General features: G+C 37.7%; 3 long non-coding RNA genes and 1 pseudogene across 4 annotated transcripts in view; all 4 read right to left on the minus strand.

Moving 5' to 3' along the window:
• The window catches only part of LOC140948812 (ATP-binding cassette sub-family C member 4-like), a 1,962-nt pseudogene extending 516 nt beyond the window's left edge, over positions 1-1,446 (minus strand).
• A 1,980-nt stretch (positions 1,447-3,426) lies between these two features.
• Positions 3,427-6,391, minus strand: LOC140947230 (uncharacterized). The gene is made up of 3 exons (XR_012166937.1): positions 6,264-6,391; positions 5,195-5,258; positions 3,427-3,819 (listed from the first exon to the last, which is right to left on the minus strand). It is a non-coding gene; the product is annotated as an uncharacterized lncRNA (long non-coding RNA).
• A 7,747-nt stretch (positions 6,392-14,138) lies between these two features.
• On the minus strand, positions 14,139-17,067 carry LOC140947231 (uncharacterized). Its single transcript, XR_012166938.1, has 3 exons — positions 16,980-17,067; positions 15,900-15,963; positions 14,139-14,528 (listed from the first exon to the last, which is right to left on the minus strand). It is a non-coding gene; the product is annotated as an uncharacterized lncRNA (long non-coding RNA).
• Positions 17,068-24,615: 7,548 nt separating this feature from the next.
• Positions 24,616-27,500, minus strand: part of LOC140947229 (uncharacterized) — an 11,815-nt gene continuing 8,930 nt past the window's right edge. The window contains exons 4-6 of one of the 2 annotated variants that reach the window (XR_012166935.1): positions 26,966-27,029; positions 25,238-25,260; positions 24,616-24,966 (exon numbers count right to left, since the gene is read on the minus strand). This is a non-coding gene — a long non-coding RNA (uncharacterized lncRNA). Of the gene's footprint in view, positions 24,990-25,237; positions 25,261-26,965; positions 27,030-27,500 lie in introns of both variants that reach the window. The other variant, XR_012166936.1, reaches the window with a different exon arrangement.

Consider the following 27,500-nt stretch of genomic DNA (forward strand, 5'->3'; position numbering starts at 1 on the left):
CGCACGGGCCAGACACAAAAGTTGCCTTTCCGCCGGTACTGAAATTACTTTCGCTTTCTTTCACCAGTTGGTTCAGCTGCATCGGAAGCTTTTTCACTATTGCTTTCAAACACGCATCCTCTAAGGCATTCAATTCAATTCAATTCAATTCTTTATTTCACACTATATAAGATATTTACATAAGTGTACGTAGGTAGGAAAATAAAGTAGCTGACAAATATTAATTAACTAAAAGATATTAAGTTCATTTGTGTACGGTGTCCAAAGTAGCAAGAGCTTTCTTGTTGGACACCGTCACGTTGAAATAATTGGCAGCAGTAAAGAATAAAATCTCAAATAATATCAGTGACAGAACATATAAGCAAGGTCAATTTTGGTCGGTTAGAAGACAGGACTTCCATTCTTTCTTAAACTTATGATATGGCAGACACTTGAGACCAGGCGGTACAGTCTCCCAGATTTTTGGAGCGGAGAATTTAAAGGACGTCCTACCTAAGTTGGTGGATACTCTTGGCCTAAAATAATTCAGGTTACCGACAAATCTTATGATTGTGTATACGTGATGCTGGAGTCAGGACATCAAGGAAAATATCTGGAATGCTATCAGTCTCATTTCTCATTCTATGTATAAAGCAACATATTTTCAATTATTATCTAATTTAAGGATTGTTAGGAGTTAGCAGTTCCAGATTTCCTTGTCTTTGTGTTCCTCAAAAGGATCCAAATTCATTCGCAGTGTACCGGTAAACAACACTGGATTCTGGGCAATAACCGCTATGGCTTGGTTAGAACTTTGAATGTTAACATCACCGACATTGACGTCATCGATGATGACGTAACCAATTGGTTGAGGCATACGAAATAGGGCTGCAATCAATGAAGTCTTGCCAGCTCCAGTGCGACCAACAATTCCGATCTTCTCTTGTGGATTAATAGTAAAAGTGATACCTTTAAGTATTTTGGGTCCGCCGTGGTAGTAAACAAGTTCCACATTTTTTAATTGTAATTGACCGTACTGGGACCAATGTTCTGGAGGCCGTCGATGATTCTGGTACCCAGGCTCTTGTTCTATTTGACTGTATTTGACGACACGCTCTACGGATGTCATGTAACTTTCAGCTTCTGACCACATCCTAACGGCATACTGAGACGTGTCAACAGCAAGCTGCAGGGCGTATACAGTGGATAATGCTGCAATCCCTGCCAAAAACGAAACAAAACCTACAGTTCTAGTCGCAATTTACAGCAGAGCGTGCACAGCGGAGCACTATGGATATTCGATTTTGGTTATCTATGCATCCAAGAAATTTTGATTGTGACAAAGTCATCCGTTTGTAGCTATTTGTCTCTCCTTACGTCTGCCTATTCATGTTAGCGGATGTGAAATGTCAAACTTACTATACAATCTGTGTTTCACTTTTATTGGACCTATGTTATGGTCAATTAACAGCTGTCAAAATAGGGCATCCGCTGACAAGTGTCACGTGACTGTATCGTGATATTTATTGGGATGTAATGTCAGGTATGTATCACGAATATTCACCTATCATTAGTTGTTTAGAATGGCGTTTAGAATACTTTTACAAGTTCGATGTACAAAATATTCATCAACATAAACCTTCTCCTTGTATTAATTCGTTCTTAAACAAATATGTTCTATTTTGGCACACTCTCAGGACTTCCACGACAACCCTTTTATCGTAAAAGTATGTTCAATTAAGTTCCCCAATGCAAAAGGAACAAAACCTTATTTACACTAAGAATTACACAATTTGACATTTTTGTCCTCAACTTCACCTTTTATCAGTCTTTTCCAGGAAAAGACTAGCGTCTTCATTTTCAACCATTTCTAGAGTTATTTTCTCGCACTCTCAACCGAATTCATGTCAGTCAATGGTTTCTACGTACAATAAAATATATTCAATTTAAAAAGAGCGAGATATCTTCTATTTTTCTAGGTGCTTGCTGAGTAAACATCTATTGTTATAATTTCTTCTTTTGACCACATACTGTATTTCTAATTAGGATGCTCGATTTTGCGAACACATCATCAGTTAATTTATGGAAACGTTAAACCAATCATTTTCGACAAGAAGCTTAACACCTCTTGAATTTTCAACAACAACTAAGAAACTTCTGAACCGTAATTTTAATCCTTTTCTTGTTATTGTCAAAAATTCATGTCAAAATAAGTTCTTTATGGTTTTTATATTGCTCTCCTTACTTTATACTGATTGGACAACCACTGACAACTTCATAGAGAAAAGTCAAAAGTTAAAATCCCTTTGACAAAGTACACATCGCGATGGTCTAATGCAAATTAGTCCACTGTAACCAGTCAGATTAGACTTACGTCAGCATTAGTTTATTTTAAACAGCTGGTTGTTCGGGTCATATAAAAACGGGAACAGAGAGAATAAATATATAGAGAGAATGATAACTCACAAGCAGCAAGTGAATAAAAGTTGTATTGGTTTCATGGTGTTGAAAGGCTTCAGCTAGTCCCCGTCAGAAAAGTATTTCAACAATATGTATGATAACTAACCTTTCTGAGCTTGTTATCATGCGCAAAATACAAAGCAATTCTTACTTTCAAACGAGGCCGGGAAGGCTTGTTTACATACATATAAAAGAATAAATAAATGGGCCACCACCAAAAGAGGTCTATGTTCCATGTTCCCTACGAACTCATTTCCAAGGAAATCTACCCAAAATTAACATACTGAGCAATAAACGCGAATTCATTTCATGAACGAATGAACTTTAGTTGCCGTTACAGTGGTCGTTGCAAGAATTCTCTGCTTGTTATTGCTCGCCGAAGTTTCACCGGTCAGACAATGTTTTTTTTTTCAATTTTTTGTCTCTTTGAAACAAGCCGAAAAAGAGAAAAGTGAACCATTAGATAAATACCTCCGTATTGGAATTATATTACCATCGCTCTTATATGGTCATCTGTTTTAAAATATATAGCCGAATTTTTAGGAGTCAAACAAAACTAGTGAATGGGGCACGCCCTTATTTACTCTGGAAATGCGCTGACATAGGGGTAAGGGGTACATTTGGCAAGAGAATAATTGGTCTCATTCCCCATTGTAAGAAAGATATCAGATTGTTTCAAACTTCATCAGTTGTGTCTCTAGATACTATAGAACTATAGAATTTTTCAGTTAAACCACGCCCAGCTAGAAAATAGAGGCTGGACTCTGGACTTTGGACTGGACTGGTTCCCAACTGGCCATCTTGGAGTCTAGGCATTATTTCAATTTTTCTCACGACCTTTCTGGAGATGTCAAAAAAGTTTTCAAAGGTCCAAAAAACCAACAAAATTAAGACGTCAAGTCTAGTCCAATCTATTCCAGGTTCCAGAGTCCAGTCCAACTTTCCTTTTTGTTAGAGAATATCGCGAAAGGTCATCATTGCAATCAGTTTCAGTTTTTTCAAACTTTTATTAAGTACTCCACAGCGTTACAATACAAACGTTACTTGGCATCGCATAATATTGCATTACAGTATATTACAAATACCTTAAATTACATTACACTATAAACTTTAACACTAAAGTAACTATAAAGTTTATATTATTTATTATTTATTATTATTATTATTATTATTATTATTATTATTATTATTATTTATCATAGAAATTATTCAAACTTGTCCGCTTAAAAGCTTGGTTGGATTATTTCCTCCAGAAATAATATGTGCGGAATCCGCCAAGACCTCGCGGATCCTGTAGATTGGATGATTCTGGGGTGTGTTCCATCAAGGAGAAAGCAGCAGGAAAAATATTGTGCGCCTCAGACTCTCCAGACATAGAACCTTGGAAATAAATAAAAATTCAGTTAAAAAAAAACTTGACTTTATGCAATACTTATAAATTTCAACTGTGAAAAAGTAGGAATCAATTTGAGCGTTTACTGCACACATGCATTTAAACTTAGAAACCCACTGCTTTGTTTTGTAACTGCGGATGTGACAATTTTCATTGTTGTGCACTGTCCCTCTCAAATTCTATTTCATTGTTTTTTTAATAACTTTATTAATAACTCCACAAACAGTACAACATGTTTATTAACAACATTTTAGTGGTAAACTGATTACACTAATTCATGGGCCCCTGCTCTAATAACGGTGGCGGATCCAGGGGTGGGGCCTGGGAGCCCTCCCCCCCCCCCAACACTTTATTTTTACACCAAACTAAGGCCCGGAGAAAAATTTTTTAGGGACCGGGCCCCCCTTCTTTTCTAAGGGTCTGGATGACCACCCCCCTTCCTCCCCTTATCTCACGGTCTGGACCGGGCACTGAATAAAATACACTACAGTACACAATACTAAAAGAAAAAAAAAGGTGAATAAGTAAAAAAGGACAAGCAATAATATGAAGAATAAAATAAAATAACCTTAAGAACAAAGTGTTGAACACAATTCCTTTAAAAGCCTATTGAAAAAGGGACTTCAGTAGCAAGCATTACGATGAGGAAACTAATACAGTGCTACAGTTGACTCTCTCTTGTGGCATTTGCGACCGGCAAGTTTTATAGAGAGTCCGAACTAAACGCATGGGCGTAGCCAGCTTTTCGAGTATTTGTAGACCTGGCTGACTTTCATTTCCACATATCCTGAAAACTGCAGGACTAGGACGCGCTGACCTCACCAACACTTTGACCTCTTAAAGCTTTTAGCTCACCCCAACAACGCATAGTATATTACAAGCAGTAGGGTAATCAAAACAAAAATTTGTAGCCCCGGGCCTACAGGTCTATTGGCTGGCTACGCCCCTGAAAAGGGAGTAAAAAAAAGACGGGGACCAACTCTAGGCGTCCGTTTTTAGCCAAGTGTCCGTCTTATAAAGGTGTCCGTTAAGAGAGAAATGACTGTACTGATTCATGATTGAGTAAACGATGCCCTCTGTAAAGTATGTACATCATTTGGGAAAGAATACTAATTTGCCCGCTAACAATTACTGTTGAGGAGACGGACCAAAGGATGCCATTTCTTCGACACAGAGACTTGTTTGTAGGATTCAATTTCATATTGGAACTCACGAACCTTCAAAATTTTTAGGTGAGGAGTCCCTGGTCGGTTTTAGGGCTCAGAAAACGATTTAACTAAACTATTAGAAAATAAGCGTATCAGATTGTATTTCTTCCTTTTTAAGTTTATATTTCAGTAGAGAGTGAACTGATTGCCTCACCTTTATGAGTCTCTTCGTAAAGGTTATTTGCCAGGCGTTTCTGGGTCACTTCTTCTTGTAGAAACTAAGAAAAGATGAAAGCTAATAGTTACCTTATTACACGAAATTTTGGCGACACCAAAAAATTAGTGAATTTTGCGTTTATTCTAAAACTAGCTAAATTAACAATGCACCAGAATTAAGTGTCGCTAAATTTAAATCATCGCTATTAAAAATTAAAGTGAGTATAGTATGAAATTCCACCATTTGGTCAGTTTCACACACATATGCTATTTGACGGTCGATTATAATGTGTATCATTGACTTTTTTTGACAATTTACCAATATGAATGAGGACAGCATTAAGATATTTCATTACAGTTGTAGATTGGCCTGTCTTGTTTAAAATTAAATTTTAAAACGTTGTGTGATTTTGATTTAAATGAAGCTATTGACTTTTATGATTTTATCACATAAATGTTGAATTGTCATCGTAAAAGTTCGTGAAATCGCGAGAATTAGGTGAGTCATGTGACTCATGTGACTCATGTTCCAAACATGATCGACGTGTCGCCAAAATTTCATGTACTAAGGTAGATGCCACGGTGAAAGGACTTTCTTATTTTTATAAAAGCTAAAAACTGTGTTTAAAGCAACAAAAGATCATCTTTGACCGTCCCTTGCTGACAAACATGTCGCAAAAATGTTATGAAATGTGCAAAACGAGAAGTAAACGGGGCAAAGATGGTAAAATGAAAAGCGTAATTGTCTTCTTATTAGTTTTATTGTTTGAATTTTTATCAGGGCACCAATTAACAGCAGTGCATTTCAGCAAAATAAGCCTCTTCAAGGCGTCTGAATGGGCTACTTTGATACGAATAATTAAAGGTCTCTCTTTCCGATTTACAACTTCCTTGTAAATTGGTGTGTAAATGTAAAATTTATCATCTTTTCCAGTCAGTTTTCACAGTTTTAAAACATATTTGCCGTGGGTAAATTTGGTGCAAATCCATTGTTTCGTCGGTAAAAGAGAGAATGAGAATGAGCTCATTGTCTCTTGTATAAAATGAAAATGGTAGGTGATACTCACCTCGCTTGAGGCAGACATTCTCGATTACGTACTGAATACTGATACTTGGGATTGTTACAACCTTTCCGTGTCGATCAGAGAAACAAACTGAGGCCTCGATCAAGCTCGACATGTACTTTTACACACTCAATAGGGTCTTGACAAACTGCGAGCGCGCGAGCCAGCGAGTCATGGGAGTCTTACGAGTAATCATGTGAGCCATGCGAGACAGATGTTAGTTCCCAGTCGTAACAACAGGAAACAACATCAGGCGCGAACTCCTAAAAGATTTTGATCTCTCTACGAGACGAATGCGCCTCCAGTACATATATTGGGGTAAAGAAAGATCCATTTCACCTGAAATCAAACTGGAATCCACCAGTCCAGCCTTCCGTGGCTTAGAAATCTTCCTAGAAGAAGTGAAATTAGAGCTCGCAGAGATTCAATTCAAGAAACCAAAATCTAACCTCACACCCCACAATTTAAGCACTAGCACTCAAACAATTGTCGCGCGACAAAACCATTGTACTCAAAAGGGCAGACAAGGGAACAACATCCGTCATGATGAGCAAAGAAAGTAAGATAAACGAGGGTTTAGCGTTGCTGAAGAAGAGAAGAACAATTATCAACCCATCACTCAACCTATGGTTGAAACCACAACCAGAAAAGCTATGCAGCTAATTAAGTCGCTGCTGCAGGAAGGCCACATTGACGATATGACAGCCAAATGGCTATCCCTCACGCCTAATCCTCCGCGTATCCCTAGTTTCTACACACTTACAAAGATTCACAAACCGACGCCTGTCGGTAGACCTATAATGTCAGGCCGCGATGGCCCACGTAGCGAATATCTGCATTTGTAGATCGACTCATTCAGCCAATAGCACAGAAACAAGGCTCGTATCTAAAAGATATGACAGACTTCCTGAATTTTATTGAGAGTACAAAATTGCCTAAAAATACAGTCCTAGTCTCTATAGACGTTACTAGTCTCTACACCAACATTAACCCACACGAAGAGGGCGTAACCACCGTATGTCACGCATACGAAGATTTTTATGGGGACAAAGCCCCTATACCCACAAAGTACCTTAGAGAAATGCTCTACCTTATATTAACAGAAAACTCGTTCCAATTCTGCGGTAGCAACTACCTACAAACCCATGGAACAGCTATGGGAACAAAGATGGCCGTTGCTTTTGCAAACATCTTCATTGCCAGAAAAGAAAAACAGGAGTCAGAGTTGCATCAAACCGCTTTTTTGGAAAAGGTATATTGACGATATGTTTTATTTAAAATACATTGAAAATGGAACGAAAGAAAAAAATAACAGTTACAATAAATGTGCAATGGAACTATTCTCTGTTTTCACAATGGCCCGCTGACAAAAATAGAAATAAATCTAAAAACTGAGCTCTGTGTAGCGGAAATGAAAAAAGAAAACAGGCAAGAAACCAAAAGGAGAAGACGCTAATCTAAAAAGTGAAACAGTACAGAGTAGCTTAAGGGAGGTACACTATCATTCACCTAGTTAAAGAAGTTTGGCCCATGTGTTTTTAAATTGCTCTAAGCGGTTAGATCTAAAAGCTATGTGGCGGAGAATATTAATTTTATTAAGGCGCAGTAGAAAGACGTCAAAATCCAGGATGATCACGCTTTTTGCAAAAAACATGATACTTGGCGACAATCAAACAAAACCTGCAAGAACTTCCTTGTTATTTGAGGATCTCGATGGGGTGGTAGCTTTGACGGTTGACGGTTAATTTTTTCCAATTTTGACAGTTTACGGTTAAGATTCAGAGCTTTTGACGGTTGACTTTTATTAAGAAGAAATTTTTTCCAAGAGTTTATGTAATATTACTGTCTGCATAAAACTAGACATTATGGCAGACATAATGTAATTTATGGCAAGGCATGATACTCACATGATAACTCGCTAGGTCAGGCTGTACCAGGGACTGCGAATCTAGCCAATTAGGTTATAGGGCGGTGTTAGGGGTAAGTAGGTATATCGAGATATTTTCCCAGTAATTCTTCCTTCTCTCCCTCGTCATCAACTCGGTCAGATCTCGAGCAAAATCTTTCCCTCCTCCTTCCCCTTCACCTGCCTGCGGGTTATTATTGTTCACGGTATTTCCTATTTCTTCTTTTTTCCTTTTCTTAAATATTTTGTTTTGTAGTTTGTGGCGGATTTTTGTCGCCCCATTTTTTATTCAGTAGGTTAATCGGTTTACATATATCGATGTGTTGTGATTCTGTTAGCTTTGATTTCATTAAACCTGCCACAACCGTGGCCAGATTTATCCAACACAGTTGTTTGTTTATATTTTAATTCTGTTCCTTGTCGGAAAGTACGTGACCGGAAATGCAAGCAGAGCTCGCGCAGAGTTGGGCCTTGTTTAGAACACATGCCTTGATATAAATTAATATTAGTTTTTGTGTCTTCAGAGGTTGTCTTGACTTTTCGCTCTTAAAAAGTCGAAATAGTTTCAGATACTAGAAGCAAGTTGCAAGGCCTCAGTAATGTCTGAAGAGTGTGTTTTTGAGAATATGGGAACTGAGTTTTACAGTTAAGAGATTCTTCTTAGCCAGAATCCCCTAATATTTGTGAAGATCACCTGAAATCAGGTGACGTTTAATCAAATCCGCATTTTTGATGGTTGACGGTAAAATATAACCTTTCTGGACGGTTAGATTTTAGGCCTTTTAACGGCTGACGGTTAACCCCATTGAGATTCTCTGGTAACAGACCACTCGGAAAAGAAAGAAAGAAACAAAAAACAATTTTCTTGACAGGGGTCTAACCATGACCTACTGGTTACTAATGCAGATGTTCTAAAAGTGAGCTACAGAAGACTAGTCCTTTTTTTTCTTTCAGTTTATTTCAAAGGCAGTGCAAAGCGATAATTTACAAAGTGCTCTACCGGCAAATAGCAGTGCCAATCTAAGCGGTTAGAGCAAATCGGACACTGAGTTGTAACATAATGAGCAAGGTCTAAATAAATTTATAAATTAATAATATAAATAAATTGCTAAAGAGACAGAGAAGTTAATAGTAATAGTAATAATAATAAAGAATAATAAGATAATAAAGAATTTGTTTACAAAGTCAATACGAATTCATTTTATATCAGTAAATTAAATCTAAAGGCGAAGGTAGGCACATCTATACACGTCAGTAGAGAGCTTGAGGTCACAAGCATCCTGCACAGGACTTGGCCGTGATGAGATCAAAAGTCTCTTCGCAAAAGATAATCATTGTCCCATTTGTGTTTCAAGTGATCATCTACTGATGCCAAGCAAAGTTTAAGTGAACATCCGATCTGAGGGTGATGCGACCCTCACGCTCAAGACAAATTATCAGGGTACCCAATGACCTCCTGTGAAATAACTTTTTCGAAGGGGCATGTTTTGACTTGAAAGTTCTAAAACTCGAGAAAGGCTAAACATTTGTGAAAAACCGTTCTATTCCTCTGGGTATTAACTCGGCGATTTTCGGATGTTGTGTTTTTCACATTACAGCACCTAGCCTGCGACAAAAGGAGAGCTTGCTCGCAGGCTATACAGTACCAAGATATTGCAGTTATTGTCAAAAAAAAACGGAAGGATTGCAGTTCCCCTTAAAAAACAATTTATTGATTTACTTATAAAAAGACATCCGTTTCTGTAGACATGTATCTGGTAGGTGTGAAGACAATGCATCATTGAACTGTGTTGTATAGTGTATTTCGGTAATTTTAGCAATGGATCTTTGATTTCCTTTTCACATATAGCGGCAGACAGTCAACCACATGGTCACGTTTAAACTTCTTTTACCTTAACCTGCCTGACAATAGAGTAAGTCTATGTAAACAGAACACTATTCCTCTCACTAAAGGGCTTGCTCATGTTTGAGTATTCATTCTTCATTTGTCCTTGAGACTGTTTCTCCTGCTGTAGGTGGGGCTAGAGTTGTGACAACGAGCATCCTTTGTCTGTTCGTCCTTGCGACCCTCTCTCCTGCCATTAGGTGGGGCTAGAGTTGTGACAATGAGGCAGCATTCTTTGTTTGTTCGTCCTTGCGACCCTCTCTCCTGCCATTAGGTGGGGCTAGAGTTGTGACAACGAGCATTCTTTGTCTGTTCGTCCTTGCGACCCTCTCTCCTGCCATTAGGTGGGGCTAGAGTTGTGACAATGAGGCAGCATTCTTTGTTTGTTCGTCCTTGCGACCCTCTCTCCTGCCATTAGGTGGGGCTAGAGTTGTGACAACCAGCATTCTTTGTCTGTTCGTCCTTGCGACCCTTTCTCCTGCCATTAGGTGGGGCTAGAGTTGTGACAATGAGCATTCTTTGTCTGTTCGTCCTTGGGACCCTCTCTCCTGCCGTTAGGTGGGGCTAGAGTTGTGACAACGAGCATTCTTTGTCTGTTCGTCCTTGCGACCCTCTCTCCCGCTTTAGGTGGGGCTAGAGTTGTGACAACGAGCATTCTTTGTTTGTTCGTCCTTGCGACCCTCTCTCCCGCTGTAGGTAGGGTTAGAGTTGTGACAACGAGCATTCTTTGTCTGTTCGTCCTTGCGACCTTCTCTCCTGCTGTAGGTGGGGCTAGAGTTGTGACCACGAGCATTATTTGTCTGTTCGTCCTTGCGACCCTCTCTCCTGCTGTAGGTGGGGCTACAGTTGTGACAAAGAGAATTTTTTTACTGTTGGTTCTTTTGACCCTCTCTTCTTCAAAACGTGGTGTAAGGCGACCGTCTAAGGCTTCTGATGATCGGTGCTGTTAGCTTGGCCTTATTATCAGTTATTTGTCCTCCTCAACTTTTTTTAAAATCATTTATCCCTTTTTTGTTTTGTTTCAACTAGGGTAACTGTCTCAGAGCTGTTTTAATAAATTCCTAAATAACTTTCTTGTTAATTGGAAGACATGGTTATAATTTTACTGCTGATGTGTGTACAATTGTCTTCATTTTTTGCGCTATTTTACAATGATTTTTGTGCGAGTTGCAGATGTAGTGTGGATTGCAAATACTGATTCATGGTTTATGCGGTACATTTATGTAAATTTTTTTAATCTTCACTGGAAATTTCATGTTTCAATTATAACTGTATTTAATGCGGTTAAAGTTGCTCAACCAAGAAGTAAAATGTTCTAGCCCTTATTCAGTATGTGTATGTTTAGAAATGAAAAAAATAAAGAGCAGTTATTGAGGAGCTCTGTTTTAAGGAAAAAGCTTTAACATATTTCAACCATGTTTTCAGAAAATATAACCAAATTTGGGAAAAGTTGATTTAATTAAATTTCTCTACATGCCCGTGATGGATGATATCGATAGCAACATTCCAATCATTCTTAGGGAGAGAAGAAAAATATTCGTTGGGTGCCCCTGCACCTTCTGGTACATTTTTTTTGGTCCTCTGCAAGATAACAGGCGTGAAATTCTTATTGTGACATTTTTTGGAGAACTTACGCGTTTCCCAAAGGTCCAACCCCTTACCCTTTTATATACCATTTTCCACAGAAAAAGTCCCCCTTACGTATACCTTCTATTGACAAATGCTACCCCTTTCACAAACCTAGTTAAGAACTTTGCATCCCTTTTAGCTGCTGTAAATGCACTTTCTAAACCAGAAATTTTTCTTGTCTTTTTCACAGCCATAAAAAGCGCCTGTTAACCTTTTTAGGTCCCTTTCATATACTTAAAACTAGTGAAACCCCTACCCTTTCATAAACCTGAAAAAGGTGCCCTTTTCTGGGGGAGCCTCCTACTATATATAGTCCTTTATAGGTAGCATGCCCCAGTACAGGTACACATATGACTACGCAAAAAAATTATAGGCCTCTTTCATAATGGCGGTCTAATAACATATTCTATGATATTGTTAAACAATAAAAATGCAAGCAATGTAAATTTTAGCCTTGATCTAGTTTACTCTTACCCACTTTGGTTTATGCTGAAGTGGTTACAGTATGATTAGTTAACTAAGGGATATTTATTGGGATGTAATGTCAGGTATGTATCACGAATATTCACCTATCATTAGTTGTTTAGAATGGCGTTTAGAATACTTTTTCAAGTTCGATGTACAAAATATTCATCAACATAAACCTTTCTCCTTGTATTAATTCGTTCTTAAACAAATATGTTCTATTTTGGCACACTCTCAGGACTTCCACGACAACGCTTTTATCGTAAAAGTATGTTCAATTAAGTTCCCCAATGCAAAAGGAACAAAACCTTATTTACACTAAGAATTACACAATTTGACATTTTTGTCCTCAACTTCACCTTTTATCAGTCTTTTCCAGGAAAAGACTAGCGTCTTTATTTTTAACCATTTTTAGAGTTATTTTCTCGCACTCTCAACCGAATTCATGTCAGTCAATGGTTTCTACGTACAATAAAATATATTCAAATTAAAAAGAGCGAGATATCTTCTATTTTTCTAGGTGCTTGCTGAGTAAACATCTATTGTTATGATTTCTTCTTTTGACCACAAACTGTATTTCTAATTAGGATGCTCGATTTTGCGAACACATCATCAGTTAATTTATGGAAACGTTAAACCAATCATTTTCGACAAGAAGCTTTTACTGAAACACCTCTTGAATTTTCAACAACAACTAAGAAACTTCTGAACCGTAATTTTAATCCTTTATCTTGTTATTGTCAAAAATTCATGTCAAAATAAGTTCTTTATGGTTTTTATATTGCTCTCCTTACTTTATACTGACTGGACAACCACTGACAACTTCATAGAGAAAAGTCAAAAGTTAAAATCCCTTTGACAAAGTACACATCGCGATGGTCTAATGCAAATTAGTCCACTGTAACCAATCAGATTAGACTTACGTCAGCATTAGTTTATTTTTAACAGCTGGTTGTTCGGGTCATATAAAAACGGGAACAGAGAGAATAAATATATAGAGAAAATGATAACTCACAAGCAGCAAGTGAATAAAAGTTGTATTGGTTTCATGGTGTTGAAAGGCTTCAGCTAGTCCCCGTCAGAAAAGTATTTCAACAATATGTATGATAACTAACCTTTCTGAGCTTGTTATCATGCGCAAAATACAAAGCAATTCTTACTTTCAAACGAGGCCGGGAAGGCTTGTTTACATACATATAAAAGAATAAATAAATGGGCCACCACCAAAAGAGGTCTATGTTCCATGTTCCCTGCGAACTCATTTCCAATGAAATCTACCCAAAATTAACATACTGAGCAATAAACGCGAATTCATTTCATGAACGAATGAACTTTAGTTGCCGTTACAGTGGTCGTTGCAAGAATTCTCTGCTTGTTATTGCTCGCCGAAGTTTCACCGGTCAGACAATGTTTTTTTTTCAATTTTTTGTCTCTTTGAAACAAGCCGAAAAAGAGAAAAGTGAAACATTAGATAAATACCTCCGTATTGGAATTATATTACCATCGCTCTTATATGGTCATCTGTTTTAAAATATATAGCCGAATTTTTAGGAGTCAAACAAAACTAGTGAATGGGGCACGCCGTTATCTACTCTGGAAATGCGCTGACATAGGGGTAAGGGGTACATTTGGCAAGAGAATAATTGGTCTCATTCCCCATTGTAAGAAAGATATCAGATTGTTTCAAACTTCATCAGTTGTGTCTCGAGATACTATAGAACTATAGAATTTTTCAGTTAAACCATGCCCAGCTGAAAAATAGAGGCTGGACTCTGGACTTTGGACTGGACTGGTCCCAACTGGCCATCTTGGAGTCTAGGCATTATTTCAATTTTTCTCACGACCTTTCTGGAGATGTCAAAAAAGTTTTCAAAGGTCGAAAAACCAACAAAATTAAGACCTCAAGTCTAGTCCAATCTATTCCAGGTTCCAGAGTCCAGTCCAACTTTCCTTTTTGTTAGAGAATATCGCGAAAGGTCATCATTGCAATCAGTTTCAGTTTTTTCAAACTTTTATTAAGTACTCCACAGCGTTACAATACAAACGTTACTTGGCATCGCATAATATTGCATTACAGTATATTACAAATACCTTAAATTACATTACACTATAAACTTTAACACTAAAGTAACTATAAAGTTTATATTATTTATTATTTATTATTATTATTATTATTATTATTATTATTATTATTATTTATCATAGAAATTATTCAAACTTGTCCGCTTAAAAGCTTGGTTGGATTATTTCCTCCAGAAATAATATGTGCGGAATCCGCCAAGACCTCGCGGATCCTGTAGATTGGATGATTCTGGGGTGTGTTCCATCAAGGAGAAAGCAGCAGGACAAATATTGTGCGCCTCAGACTCTCCAGACATAGAACCTTGGAAATAAATAAAAATTCAGTTAAAAAAAACTTGTCTTTATGCAATACTTATAAATTTCAACTTTGAAAAAGTAGGAATCAATTTGAACGTTTACTGCACACATGCATTTAAACTTAGAAACCCACTGCTTTGTTTTGTAACTGCGGATGTGACAATTTTCATTGTTGTGCACTGTCCCTCTCAAATTCTCTTTCATTGTTTTTTTAATAACTTTATTAATAACTCCACAAACAGTACAACATGTTTATTAACAACAGTTTAGTCGTAAACTGATTACACTAATTCATGGGCCCCTGCTCTAATAACGGTGGCGGATCCAGGGGTGGGGCCCGGGAGCCCCCCCCCCCCCCCCCACTTTATTTTTACACCAAACTAAGGCCCGGAGAAAAATTTTTTAGGGACCGGGCCCCCCTTCTTTTCTAAGGGTCTGGATGACCACCCCCCTTCCTCCCCTTATCTCACGGTCTGGACCGGGCACTGAATAAAATACACTACAGTACAAAAGAAAAAAAAAAAGGTGAATAAGTAAAAAAGGACAAGCAATAATATGAAGAATAAAATAAAATAACCTTAAGAACAAAGTGTTGAACACAATTCCTTTAAAAGCCTATTGAAAAAGGGACTTCAGCAGCAAGCATTACGATGAGGAAACTAATACAGTGCTACAGTTGACTCTCTCTTGTGGCATTTGCGACCGGCAAGTTTTATAGAGAGTCCGAACTAAACGCATGAGCGTAGCCAGCTTTTCGAGTATTTGTAGACCTGGCTGACTTTCATTTCCACATATCCTGAAAACTGCATGCAGGACTAGGACGCACTGACCTCACCAACACTTTGACCTCTTAAAGCGTTTAGCTCACCCCAACAACGCATAGTATATTACAAGCAGTAGGGTAATCAAAACAAAAATTTGTAGCCCCGGGCCTACAGGTCTATTGGCTGGCTACCCCCCTGAAAAGGGAGTAAAAAAAAGACGGGGACCAACTCTAGGCGTCCGTTTTTAGCCAAGTGTCCGTCTTATAAAGGTGTCCGTTAAGAGAGAAATGACTGTACTTATTCATGATTGAGTAAACGATGCCCTCTCTAAAGTATGTACATCATTTGGGAAAGAATACTAATTTGCCCGCTAACAATTACTGTTGAGGAGACGGACCAAAGGATGCCATTTCTTCGACACAGAGACTTGTTTGTAGGATTCAATTTCATATTGGAACGCACGAACCTTCAAAATTTTTAGGTGAGGAGTCCCTGGTCGGTTTTAGGCCTCAGAAAACGATTTAACTAAACTACTAGAAAATAAGCGTATCAGATTGTATTTCTTCCTTTTTAAGTTTATATTTCAGTAGAGAGTGAACTGATTGCCTCACCTTTATGAGTCTCTTCGTAAAGGTTATTTGCCAGGCGTTTCTGGGTCACTTCTTCTTGTAGAAACTAAAAAAAGATGAAAGCTAATAGTTACCTTATTACACGAAATTTTGGCGACACCAAAAAATTAGTGAATTTTGCGTTTATTCTAAAACTAGCTAAATTAAAAATGCACCAGAATTAAGTGTCGCTAAATTTAAATCATCGCTATTAAAAATTAAAGTGAGTATAGTATGAAATTCCACCATTTGGTCAGTTTCACACACATATGCTATTTGACGGTCGATTATAATGTGTATCATTGACTTTTTTTGACAATTTACCAATATGAATGAGGACAGCATTAAGATATCTCATTACAGTTGTAGATTGGCCTGTCTTGTTTAAAATTAAATTTTAAAACGTTGTGTGATTTTGATTTAAATGAAGCTATTGACGTTTATGATTTTATCACATAAATGTTGAATTGTCGTCGTAAAAGTTCGTGAAATCGCGAGAATTAGGTGAGTCATGTGACTCATGTGACTCATGTGACTCATGTTCCAAACATGATCGACGTGTCGCCAAAATTTCATGTACTAAGGTAGTAGATGCCACGGTGAAAGGACTTTCTTATTTTTATAAAAGCTAAAAACTGTGTTTAAAGCAACAAAAGATCATCTTTGACCGTCCCTTGCTGACAAACATGTCGCAAAAATGTTATGAAATGTGCAAAACGAGAAGTAAACGGGGCAAAGATGGTAAAATGAAAGCCCAATTGTCTTCTTATTAGTTTTATTGTTTGAATTTTTATCAGGGCACCAATAAACAGCAGTGCATTTCAGCAAAATAAGCCTCTTAAAGGCGTCTGAATGGGCTACTTTGATACGAATAATTAAAGGTCTCTCCTTCCGATTTACAACTTCCTTGTAAATTGGTGTGTAAATGTAAAATTTATCATCTTTTCCAGTCAGTTTTCACAGTTTTAAAACATATTTGCCGTGGGTAAATTTGGTGCAAATCCATTGTTTCGTCGGTAAAAGAGAGAATGAGAATGAGCTCATTGTCTCTTGTATAAAATGAAAATTGTAGGTGATACTCACCTCGCTTGAGGCAGACATTCTCGATTACGTACTGAATACTGATACTTGGGATTGTTACAACCTTTCCGTGTCGATCAGAGAAACAAACTGAAGCCTCGATCAAGCTCGACATGTACTTTTACACACTCAATAGGGTCTTGACAAACTGCGAGCGCGCGAGCCAGCGAGTCATGGGAGTCATGCGAGTAATCGTGTGAGCCATGCGAGACAGATGTTAGTTCCCAGTCGGAACAGGAAACAACATCAGGCGCGAACTCCTAAAAGATTTTGATCTCTCTACGAGACGAATGCGCCTCCAGTACATATATTGGGGTAAAGAAAGATCCATTTCACCTGAAATCAGACTGGAATCCACCAGTCCAGCCTTCCGTGGCTTAGAAATCTTCCTAGAAGAAGTGAAATTAGAGCTCGCAGAGATTCAATTCAAGAAACCAAAATCTAACCTCACACCCCACAATTTAAGCACTAGCACTCAAACAATTTTCTCGCGACAAAACCATTGTACTCAAAAGGGCAGACAAGGGAGCAACATCCGTCATGATGAGCAAAGAAAGTGAGATAAACGAGGGTTTAGCGTTGCTGAAGAAGAGAAGAACAATTATCAACCCCTCACTCAACCTATGGTTGAAACCACAACCAGAAAAGCTATGCAGCTAATTAAGTCGCTGCTGCAGGAAGGCCACATTGACGATATGACAGCCAAATGGCTATCCCTCACGCCTAATCCTCCGCGTATCCCTAGTTTCTACACACTTACAAAGATTCACATACCGACGCCTGTCGGTAGACCTATAATGTCAGGCCGCGATGGCCCACGTAGCGAACATCTGCATTTGTAGATCGACTCATTCAGCCAATAGCACAGAAACAAGGCTCGTATCTAAAAGATATGACAGACTTCCTGAATTTTATTGAGAGTACAAAATTGCCTAAAAATACAGTCCTAGTCTCTATGGACGTTACTAGTCTCTACACCAACATTAACCCACACGAAGAGGGCGTAACCACCGTATGTCACGCATACGAAGATTTTTATGGGGACAAAGCCCCCTACACCCACAAAGTACCTTAGAGAAATGCTCTACCTTATATTAACAGAAAACTCGTTCCAATTCTGCGGTAGCAACTACTTACAAACCCATGGAACAGCCATAGGAACAAAGATGGCCGTTGCTTTTGCAAACATCTTCATTGCCAGCATAGAAAAACAGGAGTCAGAGTTGCATCAAGCCGTTTTTTTGGAAAAGGTATATTGACGATATGTTTTATTTAAAATACATTGAAAATGAAACGAAAGAAAAAATAACAGTTACAATAAATGTGTAATGAAACTATTCTCTGTTTTCACAATGGCCCGCTGACAAAAATTGAAATAAATTTAAAAACTGAGCACTGAGTAGCGGAAATGAAAAGGCAAGAAACTAAAAGAAGAAGACGCTAATCTAAAAAGTGAAACAGTACAGTGTAGCTTAAAGGAATATGTATCAAAGGGGGTACACTATCATTCACCTAGTTAAAGAAGTTTGGCCCATGTGTTTTTAAATTGCTCTAAGCGGTTAGATCTAAAAGCTACGTGGCAGTAGAAAAACGTCAAAATCCAGGATGATCACGCTTTTTGCAAAAAACATGATACTTGGCGACAATCAAACAAAACCTGCAAGAACTTCCTTGTTATTTGAGGATCTCGATGGGGTGGTAGCTTTGACGGTTGACGGTTAATTTTTTCCAATTTTGACAGTTGACGGTTAAGATTCAGAGCTTTTGACGGTTGACTTTTATTAAGGAGAAATTCTTTCCAAGAGTTTATGTAATATTACTATCTGCATAAAACTAGACATTATGGCAGACATAATGTAATTTATGGCAAGGCATGATACTCACATGATAACTCGCTAGGTCAGGCTGTACCAGGTACTGCGAATCTAGCCAATTAGGTTATAGGGCGGTGTCAGGGGTAAGTAGGTATATCGAGATATTTTCCCAGTAATTCTTCCTTCTCTCCCTCGTCATCAACTCGGTCAGATCTCGAGCAAAATCTTTCCCTCCTCCTTCCCCTTCACCTGCCTGCGGGTTATTATTGTTCACGGTATTTCCTATTTCTTCTTTTTTCCTTTTCTTAAATATTTTGTTTTGTAGTTTGTGGCGGATTTTTGTCGCCTCATTTTTTATTCAGTAGGTTAATCGGTTTACATATATCGATGTGTTGTGATTCTGTTAGCTTTGATTTCATTAAACCTGCCACAACCGTGGCCAGATTTATCCAACACAGTTGTTTGTTTATATTTTAATTCTGTTCCTTGTCGGAAAGTACGTGACCGGAAATGCAAGCAGAGCTCGCGCAGAGTTGGGCCTTGTTTAGAACACATGCCTTGATATAAATTAATATTAGTCTTTGTGTCTTCAGAGGTTGTCTTGACTTCTCGCTCTTAAAAAGTCGAAATAGTTTCAGATAATAGAAGCAAGTTGCAAGGCCTCAGTAATGTCTGAAGAGTGTGTTTTTGAGAATATGGGAACTGAGTTTTACAGTTAAGAGATTCTTCTTAGCCAGAATCCCCTAATATTTGTGAAGATCACCTGAAATCAGGTGACGTTTAATCAAATCCGCATTTTTGATGGTTGACGGTAAAATATAACCTTTCTGGACGGTTAGATTTTAGGCCTTTTGACGGCTGACGGTTAACCCCATTGAGATTCTCTGGTAACAGACCACTCGGAAAAGAAAGAAAGAAACAAAAAACAATTTTCTTGACAGGGGTCTAACCGTGACCTACTGGTTACTAATGCAGATGTTCTAAAAGTGAGCTACAGAAGACTAGTCCTTTTTTTTCTTTTAGTTTATTTCAAAGGCAGTGCAAAGCGATAATTTACAAAGTGCTCTACCGGCAAATAGCAGTGCCAATCTAAGCGGTTAGAGCAAATCGGACACTGAGTTGTAACATAATGAGCAAGATCTAAATAAATTTATAAATTAATAAAATAAATAAATTGCTAAAGAGACAGAGAAGTTAATAGTAATAGTAATAATAATAAAGAATAATAAGATAATAAAGAATTTGTTTACAAAGTCAGTACGAATTCATTTTATATCAGTAAATTAAATCTAAAGGCGAAGGTAGGTACATCTATACACGTCAGTAGAGAGCTTGAGGTCACAAGCATCCTGCACAGGACTTGGCCTTGATGAGATCAAAAGTCTCTTCGCAAGAGATAATCATTGTCCCATTTGTGTTTCAAGTGATCATCTACTGATGCCAAGCAAAGTTTAAGTGAACATCCGATCTGAGGGTGATGCGACCCTCACGCTCAAGACAAATTATCAGGGTACCCAATGACTTCCTGTGAAATAACTTTTTCGAAGGGGCACGTTGACTTGACTTGAAAGTTCTAAAGCTCGAGAAAGGCTAAACATTTGTGAAAAACCGTTCTATTCCTCTGGGTATTAACTCGGCGATTTTCGGATGTTGTGTTTTTCACATTACAGCACCTAGCCTGCGACAAAAGGAGAGCTTGCTCGCAGGCTATACAGTACCAAGATATTGCAGTTATTGTCAAAAAAAAAAACGGAAGGATTGCAGTTCCCCTTAAAAAACAATTTATTGATTTACTTATAAAAAGACATCCATCTCTGTAGACATGTATCTGGTAGGTGTGAAGACAATGCATCATTGAACTGTGTTGTATAGTGTATTTCGGTAATTTTAGCAATGGATCTTTGATTTCCTTTTCACATATAGCGGCAGACAGTCAACCACATGGTCACGTTTAAACTTCTTTTACCTTAACCTGCCTGACAGTAGAGTAAGTCTATGTAAACAGAACACTATTCCTCTCACTAAAGGGCTTGCTCATGTTTGAGTATTCATTCGTCATTTGTCCTTGAGACTGTTTCTCCTGCTGTAGGTGGGGCTAGAGTTGTGACAACGAGCATTCTTTGTCTGTTCGTCCTTGCGACCCTCACTCCTGCCATTAGGTGGGGCTAGAGTTGTGACAATGAGCATTCTTTGTCTGTTCGTCCTTGCGACCCTCTCTCCTGCCATTAGGTGGGGCTAGAGTTGTGACAACCAGGCAGCATTCTTTGTTTGTTCGTCCTTGCGACCCTCTCTCCTGCCATTAGGCGGGGCTAGAGTTGTGACAACGAGCATTCTTTGTCTGTTCGTCCTTGCGACCCTCTCTCCTGCCATTAGGTGGGGCTAGAGTTGTGACAATGAGCATTCTTTGTCTGTTCGTCCTTGGGACCCTCTCTCCTGCCATTAGGTGGGGTTAGAGTTGTGACAACGAGCATTCTTTGTCTGTTCGTCCTTGCGACCTTCTCTCCTGCTGTAGGTGGGGCTAGAGTTGTGACCACGAGCATTTTTTGTCTGTTCGTCCTTGCGACCCTCTCTCCTGCTGTAGGTGGGGCTACAGTTGTGACAAAGAGAATTTTTTTACTGTTGGTTCTTTTGACCCTCTCTTCTTCAAAACGTGGTGTAAGGCGACCGTCTAAGGCTTCTGATGATCGGTGCTGTTAGCTTGGCCTTATTATCAGTTATTTGTCCTCCTCAACTTTTTTTAAAATCATTTATCCCTTTTTTGTTTTGTTTCAACTAGGGTAACTGTCTCAGAGCTGTTTTAATAAATTCCTAAATAACTTTCTTGTTAATTGGAAGACATGGTTATAATTTTACTGCTGATGTGTGTACAATTGTCTTCATTTTTTGTGCTATTTTACAATGATTTTTGTGCGAGTTGCAGATGTAGTGTGGATTGCAAATACTGATTCATGGTTTATGCGGTACATTTATGTAAATTTTTTTAATCTTCACTGGAAATTTCATGTTTCAATTATAACTGTATTTAATGCGGTTAAAGTTGCTCAACCAAGAAGTAAAATGTTCTAGCCCTTATTCAGTATGTGTATGTTTAGAAATGAAAAAAATAAAGAGCAGTTATTGAGGAGCTCTGTTTTAAGGAAAAAGCTTTAACATATTTCAACCATGTTTTCAGAAAATATAACCAAATTTGGGAAAAGTTGATTTAATTAAATTTCTCTACATGCCCGTGATGGATGATATCGATAGCAACATTCCAATCATTCTTAGGGAGAGAAGAAAAATATTCGTTGGGTGCCCCTGCACCTTCTGGTACATTTTTTTTGGTCCTCTGCAAGATAACAGGCGTGAAATTCTTATTGTGACATTTTTTGGAGAACTTACGCGTTTCCCAAAGGTCCAACCCCTTACCCTTTTATATACCATTTTCCACAGAAAAAGTCCCCCTTACGTATACCTTCTATTGACAAATGCTACCCCTTTCACAAACCTAGTTAAGAACTTTGCATCCCTTTTAGCTGCTGTAAATGCACTTTCTAAACCAGAAATTTTTCTTGTCTTTTTCACAGCCATAAAAAGCGCCTGTTAACTTTTTTAGGTCCCTTTCATATACTTAAAACTAGTGAAACCCCTACCCTTTCATAAACCTGAAAAAGGTGCCCTTTTCTGGGGGAGCCTCCTACTATATATAGTCCTTTATAGGTAGCATGCCCCAGTACAGGTACACATATGACTACGCAAAACATTTATAGGCCTCTTTCATAATGGCGGTCTTATAAAATATTCTATGATATTGTTAAACAATAAAAATGCAAGCAATGTAAATTTTAGCCTTGATCTAGTTTACTCTTACCCACTTTGGTTTATGCTGAAGTGGTTACAGTATGATTAGTTAACTAAGGGATATTTATTGGGATGTAATGTCAGGTATGTATCACGAATATTCACCTATCATTAGTTGTTTAGAATGGCGTTTAGAATACTTTTACAAGTTCGATGTACAAAATATTCATCAACATAAACCTTCTCCTTTCATGAATTCGTTCGTAAACAAATATGTTCTATTTTGGTACACTCTCGCAACTTCCACGACAACCCTTTTATCGTAAAAGAATGTTCAATTAAGTTCCTCAATGCAAAAGGAACAAAGCCTCAGATTTACACTAAGAATTACACAATTTGACATTTTTGTCCTCAACTTCACCTTTTATCAGTCTTTTCCAGGAAAAGACTAGCGTCTTTATTTTTAACCATTTTTAGAGTTATTTTTTTGCCCTCTCAACCGAATTCATGTCAGTCGATAGTTTCTACGTACAATAAAATATATTCAATTTAAAGAGAGCGAGATATCTTCTATTTTTCTAGGTGCTTGCATTGCTGGGTAAACATCTATTGTTATAATTTCTACTTTTGACCACGTACTGTATTTCTAATTAGGGTGCTCGATTTTTCGAACACATCATCAGTTAATTTATGGAAACGTTAAACCAATCATTTTTGACAAGAAGCTTTTAAAACACCTCTTGAGTTTTCAACAACAACTAAGAAACTTCTGAACCGTAATTTTAATCCTTCATCTTTTTATTGTCAAAAATTCATGTCAAAATAAGTTCTTTATGTTTTTATATTGCTCTCCTTACTTTATACTAACTGGACAACCACAACTTCATAGAGAAAAGTCAAAAGTTAAAATCACTTTGACAAAGTACACATCCCGATGGTCTAATGGAAATTAGTCCGCTGTAACCAATCAGATTAGACTTACGTCAGCAATAGTTTATTTTAAGCAGCTGGTTGTTCGGGTGATATAAGAACGGGAACAGAGAAAATAAATATATAGAGAGAGATTGGCAACTCACAAGAAGCAAGTGAATAAAAGTTCTGAGTCAAAGAAGTTGTATTGGTTTTGTTGAAAGGCTTCAGCTAGGTCCCCGTCAGAAAAGTATTTCAACAATATGTATAATAATTAGCCTCTCCTACCTTGTTAGCATGCGCAAAATAGAAAACAATTCTTACTTTCAAACGAGGCCAGGAAGGCTTGTTTACATACATATAAAAGAATAAATAAATGAGCCGCCACCAAAAGAGGTCTATGTTCCGTGTTTCCTGCGAATTCATTTCCAAGAAAATCTACCCAAAATTAACATACTGAGCAATAAACGCGAATTCATTTCATGAACGAATAAATTTTAGTTCATTGCCGTTACAGTGGTCGTTGCAAGAATTCTCTGCTTGTTATTGCTCGCCGAAGTGTCACCGGTCAGACAATGTTTTTTTTTTTTCAATTTTTTGTCTCTTTGAAACAAGCCGAAAAAGAGAAAAGTGAAGCATTAGATAAATACCTCCGTATTGGAATTATATTACCATCGCTCTTATATGGTCATCTGTTTCAAAATATATAGCCGAATTTTAAGGAGTCAAACAAAACTATTGAATGGGACACGCCCTTATCTACTCTGGAAATGCGCTGACAAAGGGGTAAGGGGTACATTTGGCAAGAGAATAATTGGTCTCATTCCCCATTGTAAGAAAGATATCAGATTGTTTCAAACTTCATCAGTTGTGTCTCGAGATACTGTAGAACTATAGAATTTTTCAGTTAAACCACGCCCAGCTGGAAAATAAAAGGGTGGACTCTGAACTTTGGACTAGGCATTATTTCAATTTTTCTCACGACCTTTTCTGGAGATGTCAAGAAAGTTTTCAAAGGTCGAAAAACCAACAAAATTAAGACGTCAAGTCTAGTCCAATCTATTCCAGTTTCCAGATGTCCAGTCCAACTTTCCTTTTTGTTAGAGAATATCGCGAAAGGTAATCATTGCAATCTGTTTCAGTTTTTTCAGACTTTTATTAAGTACTCCACAGCGTTACAATACAAACGTTACTTGGCATCACATAATATTGCATTACAGGACATTACAAATACCTTACATTACATTACACTATAAACTTTAACACTAAAGTAACTATAAAGTTTATTATTATTACTATTATTATTATTATTATTATTATTATTAATCATAGAAATTATTCAAACTTATCCGCTTAAAAGTTCGGTTAGATTATTTCCTACAGGTAAAACATGTGCGGCATCCGCCAAGACCTCGCGGATCCTGTAGATTGGATGATTCTGGGGTGTGTTCCATCAAGGCGAAAGCAGCAGGAAAAATATTCTGCACCTCAGACTCTCCAGACGTAGAACCTTGGAAATAAACAAAAATTCAGTTTAAAAAAAACTTGTCTTTATGCAATACTTATAAATTTCAACTTTGAAAAAGTAGGAATCAATTTGAACGTTTACTGCACACATGCATTTAAACTTAGAAACCCACTGCTTTGTTTTGTAAATGCGGATATGACAATTTTCATTTTTGTGCACTGTCCCTCTCAAATTCTATTTCATTGTTTTTTTAATAACTTTATTAATAACTCCACAAACATATTCTGCACTTCAGACTCTCCGGACATAGAACCTTGGAAATAAATAAAAAAAATAGTTAAAAGAAAACCCTTGTCTTTATACAATACTTATAAATTTCAACTTTGAAAAAGTCGGAATTAATCAGTTGAACGTTTACTGCACACATGCATTTAAACTTAGAAACCCACTGCTTTGTTTTGTAAATGCGGATGTGACAATTTTCATTGTTGTGCACTGTCCCTCTCAAATTCTATTTCATTGTTTTTTTAATAACTTTATTAATAACTCCACAAACAGTACAACATGTTTATTAACAACATTTTAGTGGTAAACTGATTACACTAATTCAGGGGCCCCTGCTCTAATAACAGTAACGGATCCAGGGGAGGGGCCCGGGAGCCCCCCCCCCCCCCCCCCACTTTATTTTTACACCAAACTAAGGCCGAAGAAACATTTTTTAGCGACCGGTCCCCCTTCTTTTCTAAGGGTCTGGATGACCGCCCCCCTTCCTCCCCTTATCTCACGGTCTGGACCCGGCACTAAATAAAATACGTAATCGGCTCCTGACTACAGTACACAATACGAATAGAAAAGAAGGTGAATAAGTAAAAAATGACAAGCAATAATATGAAGAATAAAATAAAATAACCTTAAGAACAAAGTGTTGAACACAATTCCTTTAAAAGCCTATTGAAAAAGTGACTTCAGTAGCAAGCATTACAATGAGGAAACTAATACAGTGCTACAGTTGACTCTCTCTTGTGGCCTTTCGCGACCGGCACTGTGTCTTAGACAGATGTCAGTTTTATAGAGAGTCCGAACTAAACGCATGGGCGTAGCTAGCTTTTCGAGTATTTGTAGACCTGGCTGACTTTCATTTCTACATATCCTGAAAACTGCATGCAGGACTAGGACGCACTGACCTCACCAACACTTTGACCTCTTAAAGCGTTTTAGCTCACCCCAACAACGCATAGTTTATTACAAGCGGTAGAGTAATCAAACCAAAAATTTGTAGACCCGGGCCTGCAGGTCTATTGGCTGGCTACGCCCCTGAAAAGGGAGTAAAAAAAGACGGGGACCAACTCTAGGCGTCCGTTTTTAGGCAAGTGTCCTTCTTATAGAGGTGTCCGTTAAGAGAGAAATGACTGGACTGATTCATGTTTGAGTAAACGATGCCCTCTCTAAAGTATGTACATCATTTGGGAACGAATACTAATTTGCCAGCTAACAATTACTGTTGAGGAGAGGGACCAAAGGATGCCATTTCGACACAGAGACTTGTTTGTAGGATTCAATTTCATATTGGAACGCAAGAACCTTCAAAAATATTTTTAGGTGAGGGATCTTGTTTTTGGTTCTATGACCCCATATATAGTGTCTAATAGAAAACAAAGTAGTGCCTGAAGAGCAAATTTAGAACCATAGGGCTTCAAATTCAAAAAATTGCTATATCTTTTGAGTAGTCTCGAGGTATAAAATCACAATCAACAAGCTTATTAGTCAAATTTTAATTTCCCGAAACGTTTTAACTTTTGAACAATGTCAGAAAAGGTCAACAAGATTGTTTCATTGTACCGTGTACAAACCTGAGGGTTCCGTTCACCGCGTGCGCGCGAGCTAACCCTACGGTCCCTGGTCGGTTTTAGGGCTCAGAAAACGATTTAACAAAACCATTAGAAAATATTAGCGTATGAGATTGTATTTCTCCCGTTTTTAAGTTTAAGTTTCAGTAGACAGTGAATTGATTGCCTCACCTTTATGAGTCTCTTCGTAAAGGTTATTTGCCAGGCGTTTCTGGGTCACTTCTTGTTGCAGAAACTAAAGAAAAAGATCAAAGCTAATAGTTACCTTATTACACGAAATTTTGGCGACACTAAAAAATTAGTGAATTTGGCGTTTATTCTAGAAATAGCTAAACTAAAAATGCACCAGAATTAAGTGTCGCTAAATTTAAATCATCGCTGTTAAAAATTAAAGTGAGTATAGTATGAAATTCCGCCATTTGGTCAGTTTCACACACATATATATTATTTGACGGTCAATTATACTTTTTGTGACAATGTACCTAAAAATATGAGTGAGGACAGAATTAAGATATTTTATTACAGCACAGGGCGCCCACACAATCTGTTTGTGTAGCCGATTGTTATTTTATAGTAAATGTACTGGATTTACCGTTTGCTTCACCTATAGCGATATATCGTTAACTATGTATATAAATCAATGATAAATAAACGTTGAATTACCTTGCCTGTGGTGTATATTCGTCCTTTTGCCTCAAAAGCGGTT

This window comes from Porites lutea, chromosome 9, assembly GCF_958299795.1.
Source record: "Porites lutea chromosome 9, jaPorLute2.1, whole genome shotgun sequence".
NCBI classification, from domain to species: Eukaryota; Metazoa; Cnidaria; class Anthozoa; order Scleractinia; family Poritidae; genus Porites; species Porites lutea.